Consider the following 12,195-nt stretch of genomic DNA (forward strand, 5'->3'; position numbering starts at 1 on the left):
ACCTGTGGTAATACAAAACACACACCACGTATGGCCCTAATGCTTGCTTGTCTACAGTAACGGCTTGTCTACACTTAAAGGGCGGCAGCAACGTAGCTACACCGATGCAGCAGCACCACTATAGGCTTCAGAGAAAATCCCACTTAAACCCTTGGGCAGGCTTCCCTGTCAGCATAGGTACTTCACCTCTGCGAGAAGCGGTAGCTAGGTCGACAGGAGAAGCCCTCACGTTGACATGGTGCCGTCTACATCAGGAGTTAGGTTGGTATAAGTGTCACTCAGGGGTGTGAAAAATCCACACCTCAGAGCGACGTAGTTATACTGACATAAGTTGCTAGTGTAGACCAAGCCTTAAGCAGGGAAGCAACTAAAACATCCCTATATGCACACCAGACTTGAGGGGAATTCTGAATGGGTGGGACCAGATGCCTTTGCAGGATCAGGGCCTCTGCTAATTACCTGCTGAGGGGAGGGACTGTCCCCTTAATTGCTGTATAAAATGCTCATTATACTAATTGGTGCTGTAGAGAAATGGTAAATAGAATACCTCAGGCAAATAATAAAGGAAGAAAGAACAATAAAAAAATTAAGTAAGATAAAATTAAATAAGAGACAGCTAAAATTAACAGAACAAATACACAGGCAAGGATCAAAACTCCCACCAAAAAAAATACAGGAAAAGACAAGGAAAATAGAGCAGTCAGGCATGAAGTAGAAACATACATAATGTCTTTCATGGGATTTATCACCCCAATCAGTTTGCTTGAGTACTCTGCCCTCCTCTTCTTCACATGTATTTTGTCTCTTGAGTTTTAAGATTTTTTTTTTTTCAGTGCAATGACTATGTCTACTCATATATTTATACAGCATTTACTGTTAGCACAGCATGACCTGATTGTGTTTAGGGGCAAAGGGTGTAACCACTATTTAAATTTGAAATAAGAATTTTTTTAAAAAAAAGGTTACAATTAGGACTGTCAAGCAATTAAAAAAATTAAGTGTGCGATTAGTCGCGCTGTTAAACAATAATAGAATACCATTTAAATATTTTTGGATGATTTCATTTTCATATATATTTAATTTCAATTATAACACAGAATACAAAGTGTACAGTGCTCACTTTATCTTTATTTTTGATTACAAATATTTGCACTGTAAAAAACAAAAGAAATAGTATTTTTCAATTCACCTAATACAAGCACTGTAGTGCAATCTCTTTATCATGAAAGTTGAACTTACAAACGTAGAATTATGTATAAAAAATAACTGCATTCAAAAATAAAATGTAAAACTTTAGAACCTACAAGTCCACTCAGTCCTACTTCAGCCAATCGCTCAGATAAACAAGTTTGGTTACAATTTGCAGGAGATAATGCTGCCCATGTCTTGTTTACAATGTCACCTGAAAGTGAGAACGGACGTTCACATGGCACTGTTGTAGCCGGCATCGCAAGATTAGTGCATCTGGCATGTAAATATCTTGCGATGCTAGCTACAACAGTGCCATGCAAACACCTGTTCTCACTTTCAGGGGACATCGTAAATACGAAGCAGTCAGCAGTATCTCCCATAAATGTAAACAAACTTGTTTGTCTTAGCAATTGGATGAACAAGAAGTAGGATTGAATGGACTTGTAGGCTCTAAAGTTTTTAATTGTTTTGTTTTTGAATGGAGTTATGTAACCAAAAAAAAAAAAAATCTACATTTGTAGGCTACACTTTCACAATAAAGAGATTGCATTACAGTACCTGTATGAGGTGAATTGAAAAATTCTATTTCTTTTGTTTATAATATTTACAGTGCAAATATTTGTATAATAATAATAATATAAAGTAAGCACAGTAAACTTTGTATTCTGTGTTGTAATAAAAACCAATATATTTGAAAATGTAGAAAAACATCCAAAATATTTCAATAATAATAATAAATTTCAATTTATATTCTATTGTTTAACAGTGCGATTAATCACAATTAATTTTTTAAATCGCAGGTAATTTTTTGAGTTAATCATGTGAGTTAACTACGATTAATCAACAGCCCTAGTTACAATAAAGTTTCAGGGAAGGAGCCCATTTTGAGAATATTACATCCAATTAAAAGTTGGATACCATACAAACACTGGAAAAGGAGGATATGGCCTGCCAATTGGTCTGGAATTTGTATCCTCTTATTTCTTTCTTTTGTGATGAAAGCAAAACATCCTTTGATTGTGCTCCTGTGTGCCATCAGAACTGGTCCCAAAAGTCAGATAAGCAGAACGAACATCAGTCACATGGCTAAAAGCTGCACACCCCTCTCCCTCTCGACTCCAAAAATAAAAGAAAATTCTCTTTGAGAATGTCACATTTACAGATGAGAAGGGTTTTAATATTCAAGCTATCTCCACTTGCAGAAACTTTTTCTGCATCAAATGGAACCTGAAGTCAACAATGAAACACAAACTATACAACCTACAATTTGTACTGAGCAGCTCTCAGCACCCATAATTACCAACAACTCCAATGGGAGCTATGGGTGCTCAGCACATCTTGGGATTTGGCCCAATGTGCACAAATGTTTTGATAAGCTCCCTTCCTAATTACATTACTTATGCTATGTTTTGTCAAACTGGCAGGCAGATACATGACTCACCATCATTCAAGAGAAATGATAATGTAACCACCACTAGAATTGAAAAGAAAATATGCTTCCTAAGTCAGCTATTTACTGTTAATTATTCAATTAAAGCAGGGCAGATATTGACTATCCCATCTGTGCACTGAGAAAGGCAAATACATGTGGAGTGTCCAAGAATACCACACATGTAAGGAAATCTCAGTCCTTGCATCTCTGCAGTTATACACGCACAAGTCAATATGGAAGTTATTCAAAAGATTGTGAATTAAGATACAATGGAAACGTATCCCATGAAGACATCTGAGGCAGCAACATTCTTATGCTACATTCCTAGTCAGGAAACCAAAGGAAATCAACTTGAATATGTCAACATCAGCCATCCGGCAAGCGACTTCATCTACCACAAAGAAACCATCAACCAATGCAAATGTCACGAATCTCCTTTGTCCATTTAATTAACAAAGAAGTCTTAATTGCATTCCAGTCAGTGCTGTTTTTACCAATTCATCCTCCCACTGCAAGTTATCAAGGGAAGCAAGCAAGGGAACCTTGTCTCTAACTATCAGCCTGTTAGAATCTTTTTTTCACAACACTTCAGGTCTTGTTATATTTTAATTTTTCTGACCAATTTGAAAAATTGGCAACACTCATTGTCAGCACATCAAGTATTACCAAATGTCAAGAATCTTGTAGCTGGGGAAGCCTCCCCCTATCCCAAGGGGAAAATAGAAGGCGACGTATTTCAACCTGCCACTCTATTATAGACAACAGCCAAATGGTGAAAAACTTCAACAAACTCCATATAAAAAAGAACAGATGGCACAGCAAAATTAGATGTACCCAGTCTGAATCTCCGAAGAGGCTCAGAGTGCTGTGGAGACAGCATGCTCAGCTTTGGGGAGTGGGAGAGGTTCTCTGCATCGCTTCACACTAGCCTCCTGTCAGGTTAAGAAGCAGTCCTGATAGACTTCAAAGGCAGTCCTGGCAAGAATGTGGTGACTGCAATGAAAAATGCCTCAGTAATGGAGGGTGTAAATAGGAGAAATGGGGGTGTTTGGAAGGGAGGGCTGCAGAGGACTCCTTCCCAGGGAAAAGGAGTAGATAGAACAGTCTTCATCAAACTTGGTACAAGGTTAACAAGCTCTTACGCTCTTAAAAATAAATGATAAAATACTTAAAAGATTTTTAAAGGAAATTATTTAACTCTTCAAACACTCTTGAAGAATAATCATCATTTTCAGTGCTTTCTGCTAATAGATTCTGTAGCTAAGCAAATTTTGGTCCCCCTTCTCCTCTTATATCTCCTCTCCAACAAGAATCTGGTCTTCCTCCCTGCTGGTGGAAGGGGAGGTAAAGAACAAGCAAACAAAAATACATACACTTACCCCTAAACAAACCCTCATCTACTGTGGAAGGGAGAAGAGCAGAAGACTCATGAAACAGACTGGGAACCTCACCATGAAGACTTGATTTATCTGAGGAGCACTTAGACCAGGGGTTCTCAACCTATTTACCATTGTGGGCCTCAGATGTAGCTCTCTCTGTGTTATGTAGGCCACATCCGCACAATATATATACACAACCTAAATGGCCCTGAGGATGTCAGGTGTGCTGATCAGGTCGCAAGTGGCCCAGGGGCTGCGGGCTGAGAACCACTGACTTAGACACTATGGTGACAGGTGCTATGGAAAACCCTAAGATAGTCTGCTTGTTTGTACTGAAGCCTTTCATCACTTGCACATTACTTAGGACTAAAGAAGTTAAAAAACTTACTGAGACCAAAGGGCCCGATTGTCCTCTTTCACTGATTTTACATGGGTGTAACTAACGCTGGAGTTACTCTGATTTGTACTGGGATGAGAAGAAAATGGATGCTTTCGACTCGTTAGAAAAGTTTACAAGTGACAGATAGAACCAACTGTGATGGACTCAGTCTAGTTCCTCCATGGCAGATAGCCAGATCTCATTAACTAGTTGTAGTGTGATAGGCTGTTTGCAGAAATATATTTGTTGCCTCATGAAATGCTACTATGCTTGCTCATTTGAATCCAGTCCAGTTCTATAGTACCTGAAGAAAATTTGGTGGCTTATCTAAAATGAGATGGTGGTCCCAGTCCAGTTCCTAGCAGACCAAGTAAAATCATTATCACAGTTGGTACTAATTTGCACCAGTCAGTGGTAGTCTCAGCAGAGAAGTCAAGGTGCGAACAGGCATAGGGACTGAAACATCCACTCACCCTTATAGATGATGGCTTAGATCTTTGGCTATAGTACACAATACAACTCATGAGGGGACTAGGAGTACAAAGATAGTCATTGTGCTTCCCTGACTTTGGGCTAGCTGGGTGACCAGCCAGTTCCTCGGCATAAATTAGAGCAGCCCATGAGCTGCTTAAAGTTACACTGGCTGCCAGGAGACCTAAACTACTGATACTGTAGCCTGGAATCTGCAGGAAGCATAGGCATCCCAACCATGCTTTGGCCCCATCCCACACTCTCAGCAGAGAGGGTGAAAGAAGAGTGGTGTAATAATTACTACATGATCTCTATTCCACTACAGGATCCCTGGGATGATGGGTTCATGGACGGTAACACATCCCTATGGCCAGATACTGCTGCTAGCACACAGCAAAATAGCTGCACTGCATCAGAGTATCTGAGCTGGTTTCTGTGAGACACATGAGACACGGTAGAGCAATATGTCTACATAATGGCATTGTTTAGAGGCACAGAATAGATAAACTTGCTGGAACCACATTTCAGCTAATTTTTATTTGCAACTTGGCAAAATTATTATATTGTAATATATATTAAGAATTAGTAGCCCCAGTCTGTTGTGCAGGAAACAATCAATTCAATGAGTTTCTTGAATGACTGTGCATCCTCTAGACACTACTTGTAACACAGCCAATATTTAGCATAGGATTCGTTCTCTCTCTGTGGCCTGATCTATGACACAGACTTTCCATAACATGGAAATTAGAAACTGCTTTCGTGGAAAGACACTAATTCAGGCATATGGAAAGCAGCTTTTTTTGTTTTGTTTTGTTTTGTTGTTATTCTCAAGAATGGCCAGCTATGAAAGCCTGCAATTCCTCTTATTCGTCTAGCAAATGTTACTGCCAAGAGAAAGGCAAGGTTCCAGAAGCCTGGAAAGAATGTTTCCAAAGTCTCTGGTAAAAAAGTCATTGTATGGCCTTAGCCAAATCTCAGGAAGGTGTAAAGCCGTGGTGGTCTTAGTGCCTCAATATCTATTGAAAAAGAGTCAGGGAGTGGTAGATGAAGCATTCCACCATAGCTTGGAGAGCAGAAATATCAATGTGGTGAACTCTAACAATGCTCCCTTGGAGAGCAGATTAAATAGTTCAGCCTGGTAGATAACTGCATCTTATTCTACTGAAAAGTAAAACTATTTCATATTTTCAACAGTAGATACTATTTTGCAATAAAATTACAAGAATTTAAAAGAGCATATTTACTTTTGATTAAAGCATGCATCTTCTTATCCTCCTTCCTTCCAAATTATAACCCTGTCACATACCTGAATCTGCATTTAAATGGAAGGATGCGCGAAGGTGTTGTTCGATCCAGAAAAATGTCTTATAGTGTAATTTACTAGAGAAACTTTTTAGTTTTCTTAAAGAAGATATTTGAGTTTAACAAATTTCACTAAAATACTTAGCTCTGATGCAAGCAAAACTCACTAAAATTAATGAGTTTTATCTACATCAGGCCTGAAGAATAAAGCCTTTAACTTCTTTGGTCAGGGCCGGCTCCAGGCACCAGCCCAGCAAGCAGGTGCTTGGGGCGGCCAACGTAGAGGGGCGGCACATCTGGCTCTTCGGCGGCAGGTCCCTCACTCCCTCTCGGAGTGAAGGACCAGCCGCTGAATTCTGAAACAGCGGAGATAGAGCCGAAGTGCCGCAGATCGCGATCACTGCTTTTTTTTTTTTTTTTATGTTTGGGGCAGCAAAAACCCTGGAGCCGGCCCTGTCTTTGGGCCATATCATTTTCCTGGTTATCTTCATGAAGAGGGCATTTTGCATGGTTTCACCCATCCTGCCTGCAGTCAGTCATCCCTACATCTTCCTGCTTAGGGGCCAGAGAGCCTCCTATGAAAATTGTGATTGCAGCTGGGAAGGGGTGGGAAAGAGAAAGCAAGGATCTGGGGGGAGGCAAACCACACCTGTGTAAAATTCAGCAGACAGCTAAGCCATAGCCCTCCTCTATGCTGGGAAATCCCCTTGCAGGAGGGAGATGTGTCCAGAAACTGTAATGATTGGGGAATTCTCGGTAATGAGGTTTCAATGGAGCTTTGCTGCAATAGAATCAGACAGGAGGCAGGCGGCCCCAGTGCTTTACACAGAAGCACAGAGCTTCCATCTGGATGCCACTCAAATCTTTTGTCAACCCCAAGGGATCCACTGAGTTTGGGAGCAGAATCTGTGGGAGTCATGTCTGTTTGTGGGCAGAGATGGGGCACATCCTGTTCCCTGAAGGAAAGATCTCCTGCTGAGGTGGTCCTCTCCTACAGAAGAGAGGGTGATCAGGTTCTTTGTGAAGTCAAGCCAGATAGAAAAATTGCATAACCTGCAACACAAGAAGTTATGAACTAAATGGAGAGAGAAGGGGAAGCCTAGATTCCCCTAGAAAACTGAACATTAAAGATATTACTTCAACCCAAGTCATTATCCTTATTTCCATATGAAGAATTCTTACTCTGAGTGATAGTTTAATAAGTAGTTGAGGGTGGAGAAACTCATTACGAATAGCACTAGGCTTAGTTAGTGTATCAGGGGACTGGGAATGAGCAGCTAACAACTTTGAGAAGAGATTTAAAACACAGTTCAGACAAGTCACCTCCTGAACAGGTTTCTAACTTGGAGCCAAATCCTGAGAGTCTTTGGGCTCCCTCTTGACTTCAAGATAAGTTGCAGGAGCTCAGCAAAAACTTAAAAATTCTCAGGTATGAGGAGAACAAGTTATAAAAACACAATAGGTAAGTCATTTAATTAACCCAGTTACTTTGCAACTAAGTTTTTCACTGTTCTTTGGATTGGAGTTTCTTAAAGTATAGTCTGGAGAATTATTATAAATGTATGAGTTGTACTAGCCAAAATAACTTTCAAAGCAGATAAAAAATTACAGAAGCCAAAATAAAGATGGTTAGATGATAAGGTTCACAATGGCAAAAACTAAACTCAACATGGGATGTTACATTTTTCAAGAGATAATAAATCAGTTCAGTTAATTCCAGGTTTTCTTACAACCTTTTTACAAATGCAAAATTTTATCCTAAGTCTACAATTCTGTGGGCAAGTGAGTATGTTATCAGCCAGGAATGATGGATTCTTAAATGTAGATCCTTATTAATCTCCTACCAAGTTTATCTGCTAATAGAATTATAGATCTGCTCACATTAGTTCAACAAAAACAATTGTAAGTAGAATTCAGAAATTAGACAGATTACTTATCAAAGTATTGTCAATTCAGTCCAAAATTATCTTGCCAAGGTGACACTCACAGCCAAGCTTTGCCACTTATACATGCACAAAACTATCACACATTACACGCAGAACATAATACGCAGATAATAATCTTGAAGATATTCTAATTTCTCTGGAATTTCAATTCAGTAGGCGCTCATGTTACTTTAACCAAAGATTCAAAGAGTGGTAAACCTGTAGCTTACAAGCCAATTCAAAGATTCTTCCTCCTTTTATCTAACAAGCTGTCTGTTCTGTTGACCACAATATCTGTGTGGTTTCTAGGTTGAACTCTGAAACAGTCAGCGTTTCTCACGGCTAACTTTTGCTGTGGGGAAGCCCAGTCCCCTGATACACTAACTAAGCCTAGTGCTATTTGTAATGAGTTTCTCCACCCTCAACTACTCATTAAGATGGCATAACTTCGAGACAACTAAAATTAAACTTGTTAGTGTAACAAGTGCATGTAAGAGATTTTAGTCATTCAGCGGGTTTTAAGTCAGGAACATACTTTCTGAGACGCATTTAGCTTCGCATAACAAAACTGTCAGCTGGGCAAACACCACATGTATAAAAGTCATTCTCTACTTATCAGCTGGAGCTGGCATGAAGGCAAGTTCTCTAGCTCAGCTTCACAGTTGCAATGACTGGTTACTCAAAATAGAAAGTTCATTCAGGTAATTCACTCCAGGTGTTATGACAGCTGTATTCCTATTCTCTTTCCAGATTTCACAATTGTTTCCCTAGATAGGCGTTTAAAAGAAAGAGTTCATGGGCTGTTTGTTAGCGACAAGACTTTAGCTATTACCAAACAGAGGGTGCTCTTGCAGGCCGGACGGTGAAAGTCCTGCTCACAGTCTCTCTCATTCAGATGTTTTGTCTTCAGGAAGCAACATGTTGAACATGTTGGGTATTTTATATATTTTCTGTTGGTGGTGTGGCCTGGTTCCTCTTCTTGGCAAAGCTAGTAAGGACGAATCAGAAAGTAACTGAGGCTTCTTCTGATGAAGATTTGAAAGGCTTAAAAGAGAGACAGCTTGTATCCTGGCTAATCGTCCAATGAGAAAACAAGGTGTCCTTTATGGCTTCTTGCAACATTGTGTCTGCAAAATTTTTGTGCAAAACATCTTGTGTCATACCAGTTTATGTAAGATGTGTTGGCCCATACGTTGAACACCTACTGGCTTTGCTCCAGTCAGCAACCTACTTCAGCAAGTTATTTTCTGTGGCTCCTTTGCAGTGTGTTCCAACTTTGCATGACTCCATGCTTTTTTTTTTTTTTTTTAAACCAGCATGTTCAACTTTCTGCAAAAATGTCCATTTTCAAGTTAGAACAGAGTCTTTACGTAAAGTCTTTTCACACTCCTTAATGGTTCTATCTTTGTTTAATGCAGCAACATTAAGTCATTTGATTCATTTGCTTGGGCAATCACCAATATGTGATAATTAATGAAATCATACAAAACAGTTGTATACACCTCTGTAACAGTACCCGATGATTCCCTACACCTCAGTGACAAGGTTAGTCGGATCACTTCACACGTGAAACTTTCTCTGTGCAACTGCCAACCATAAGATAATCAGTCCTTATGGTCATTTAAGTCTTATACTATTTTGATTGGTTCACCTTAAAGATTGGCTACACCTTTTTTTTTTTAAAAAAAGAAGAGTTGTATCTGTCTATATCTATATATCTTACTGATCACATTTCTATTTAAAATAGGCAGCATGGTCCAAACTATTTACAATATATTGTCATCAAGCTGCTTAGGCAACAAAACTTCCTCAAACTGAAGGGGTCTGTTACTTAATGCTTTAAATGGCTTTATAGTTTTTGACTGGCCAGGCAAAATGAAGCACTATACTCAACTTGACGGCATTTCTCAGTTTGTCTGTTTGTAACACAGTAAATTTTGAATACTACATCCAATCAGTTCCAGCAATTTGGGAATATTCTAGGCAACAATGGGCAAAACCCTATTGATTTTGGTAAAAACTGGAAACTGGAAAAGCCACTAGCACTTAAAAAAGGTTGCTCCTTGCTCTTCCTATGAGAGCCACCTAACACAGCTGAGGGGCAGTTGCTTAACCAGCAGGGGGAGGCAGAGAGAGAGGAGCGTGAAGGAGATTTCATTCCTTCCTTACTCCATGCATCCTGCTTCCCCAAAGTCTATTCCATGGATGGGGGAGAAAGGACACCAGCCATCTGCCCATCCCTTTGAATCTAAGAGGGTAGAAAGATACTTAGAGCTGGGGAGGGAAAAAAGGAGAGATCCCCTATGCCAGGGGCTGTGTGTGACTGTGGAATCCTGAGATGAGGAGGGAGGGAAATAGGGGAACACACACAGCCCTCGGAATGGGGTGGGGGGACAGCAGGAATGGGGAGACGTATGGAAACAACAGTCATCAGGAGCCCACTGGCTAAAAGGAGAACTAAGATGAGAGTGTGTTGTTAGCCTGGAAGGTTTTAATTATTGCAATCTGGGATAGACTTCATCCATTCTGAAAAGGCATTTGCACTGAAAAATGTGGGTAACTCACTGAGCTTGGCCTATGTGAAAAGGTAGTGCATGACCCTCTAATGATATTCTATCAAATATTATAGCATGATCTACTATATCTCTAGTATGAATTTACAGACGCTCCCTGGGTTATGCAAACCCGACTTATGGAAATCTGGACTTACGGAAAAAGTTCCGTAACTTCCGTAAGCTTTGGGGGGGGGGGGGGGGGGGGTAATTGGGGGGTAATTTGGGGGGTAATTGTCGGAGATACGTTCCCAACTTACGCAAGGCGTTCCAGAACGGAACGCTTGCATAAATCAGGGAGCTTCTATATGGGCATAAAGCATATAAAATTGGTGGGGGGGAGGGAGATAGGAAGTTACTTCACACTTTAGCAAGAATCTGTGGTTAAGCCTGGACAGTCAGCTGTTGTAGTTACTCAACCTACATACAGCTCCTCTGAATGAAACACAGAACTGCTGCTGCTTGACATGTTTTAAAAGTTTAGGCCTAAATTATGGCAAGGATTCTGGCCTATGTCTGGATATATGTAACATAGTTATAAGCAGCTCCATATATTCTGTATCATTACTACACAGGATTTGGTAGTGTCCAAGAACTGCCCTGTATGCCCCATGCAGTCCCATTGGGCCAAATTAACTCCTAGCGTAATTCCATTTATTTGAACAACATTATATCAGGAATTAATAATTTGGCCCATTGTCTTTGCTGGGGGTAAATCAGGGAGCAGTTGTTGTAAATGAACAGAGTTATCTTACAAAAGAAAAGTTCAACAGAGCTGAAGGCCTGAGCTGATTTACAGTATAAACAATCTTTTAATGTACACAGCACATATTTAACAAGAAGTTAACAAGACAGTTTGTCTAGTGCCAGCAGGAACTCATTAAACCACTACTCATGGGAGCTGAAAAACCCCCTGCATTACAACCTATGCACTAGGCAACAAGTGCTTCTATTAACCCATTTTATGAGAGGCAAATGAGAGTATACACTTCCTTGGAATTAATGTTTACTCCCCTATACTACATGTCACTTCATTGTCATAGGCTAAAACTATCACACGACATCTAGAAGGGTACAAAATTAAGACATCTGTGTGAACTGGTTAAAGAAAGTTCAGGATGGGCAGCTGGTGCAATGCACACTGTTCTCTAAAAGAATAGTTGATACATATATTAAGTCTGTATATTCCTCTGACAAGAGGCCATAATGCTTATTGTCACATTTGAAAAGCTTGTCTATGAAGCATATGGAGAAGGAATTAAAGTGGACAAAAAGACTGATCCTCTATATTGTCTCCACTATATAGTCATGCCAAAAAGAGAAGGACATTTTTCTATTTAGTTGCCTCCCTCCTGGTGTGAAACCACCAAATGCCTGTTAGAAGCAGGCAGGCAGTAGACAGCAATATGTATATGCTTGTGAAACTAAACTCCTCCGCAGACAGCGGGGCCCTAATCCAAAAGGAATCTTGGGATTCTCATGATTAAAAAAAAAAAAAAGAAGTTACTCACGTTGTGCAGTATCATGATTCTTCGAGATGTGTGTCCCTATGGGTGCTCCACTG

General features: G+C 39.9%; 1 protein-coding gene across 6 annotated transcripts in view; it reads right to left on the reverse strand.

Annotated features, from left to right (window-relative positions):
• The window catches only part of TIAM2 (TIAM Rac1 associated GEF 2), a 227,462-nt gene that overhangs the window by 44,793 nt on the left and 170,474 nt on the right, over window positions 1-12,195 (reverse strand). Inside the window, exon 1 of one of the 6 annotated variants that reach the window (XM_034765347.1) lies at window positions 8,912-9,049. The exons of the other annotated variants lie outside the window; for them this stretch is intronic. The gene's annotated coding sequence lies outside the window, so the exon portion shown is untranslated. Of the gene's footprint in view, window positions 1-8,911; window positions 9,050-12,195 lie in introns of those variants that run through there. 6 annotated transcript variants of the gene reach the window in all.

Source organism: Trachemys scripta, chromosome 3 (genome assembly GCF_013100865.1).
Source record: "Trachemys scripta elegans isolate TJP31775 chromosome 3, CAS_Tse_1.0, whole genome shotgun sequence".
In the NCBI taxonomy this organism is placed as follows: domain Eukaryota; kingdom Metazoa; phylum Chordata; order Testudines; family Emydidae; genus Trachemys; species Trachemys scripta.